General features: G+C 36.0%; 1 pseudogene; it reads right to left on the bottom strand.

Annotated features, from left to right (window-relative positions):
- Positions 1-555: 555 nt before the first annotated feature.
- On the bottom strand, positions 556-674 carry LOC135051834 (5S ribosomal RNA; annotated as a pseudogene).
- Between the last annotated feature and the right edge of the window lie 512 nt (positions 675-1,186).

Below are 1,186 nucleotides of genomic sequence, written 5' to 3'. Positions count from 1 at the left end.
TAATAACGAATAAAAGTAATGAGGAGTTTGATACAAAAAAATTGTTCAAGAACACAAAGTAAACATATATATTGACAGAAATCAGGATAAGCCTGATGCAAAATTATGGGCACCTGTGGTGAAAAATATACTGAAAAACATAAAAAATTACAAAAAATTAATATTATTAAGGTGCCTGAGTTAATCAAAATTCAAAATTGGAGTAGAGGTAAATGATATGTACATATAATCACCGCAGTGATAATTGTAGGTAAGCACCTAGTCTAAAACCTCATGAGAATAGATGAGAGGCACAAAGGTTCATAATTGAAATGTCAAATGACTGAGGGTAATCACCTGGTAGAGATTCTGTTTGCTAAAAGGCTAGATCCTTATAGATAACAAAGCATTTAAGATAAAAGTATGATTATTAAAGATACAAAAGAGCATTGATAAATAAGCCTAAAGGCAAAGCCAATTGTAGATAAATAGAAGGTTTGCGGGAAAGTTGGATAAGGAATAGGTAAGTTTCAGAAGTTGCTCTAACACTTCTGCTGTTTGTGATCAGAGGTCACAATCTTACTGCACCTGATATTCCCAAGAGGTCACCCTACTAGGTACTGATCAGGCTTATCAGCGCTTAGCTTCCAAGGTCGGATGAGATTGGGCGTTGCTGCTGAAATATGGCAGTAATAAACACTAGGACACAAATGAGAGAGTGTAATGAGTAGTGAGCAACAAGGTACTTCTGCTGTCCAGTTTCTAGCGCAGATTCTCTGTTGCTGTGAGCATTGCAGAGAGTGGTCTCGCATCTGGATGAGAGGGTACTAAAAATAGAAGTGAGATATGCTCAGAATAGGGAGGAAACCCTGCCTTCTGCTGTCCACTGTCTTATATAGATATATAGCGGACAGTGGATGAGAGAGGTGGGTTAAGCTTACCTATTGAAAAAAAGGGTGGTGGGAAAATTAGAAGAAGGAGAAGAAATGGTAATGTGGTGAGATCACAAATTAACTAAATTATGAAATAAAACAATCATGAAATCAACGATTAATTGGAAAAAGGAAAGTAAACACAGGCTGCATGGTAAAGGCTTACCAAAATGGGTATAAGACCCTGTGTATGCAGAAAGGATTCTGCAAAAAAGTATTACATTTAAAAGGAAATACCAGAAAATGGTTTAGAACAATAATTAAGGATCAAAAAT

The sequence above is a fragment of the Pseudophryne corroboree genome, chromosome 2, assembly GCF_028390025.1.
Source record: "Pseudophryne corroboree isolate aPseCor3 chromosome 2, aPseCor3.hap2, whole genome shotgun sequence".
NCBI classification, from domain to species: Eukaryota; Metazoa; Chordata; class Amphibia; order Anura; family Myobatrachidae; genus Pseudophryne; species Pseudophryne corroboree.
This window is presented reverse-complemented; position numbering and strand designations above follow the sequence as displayed.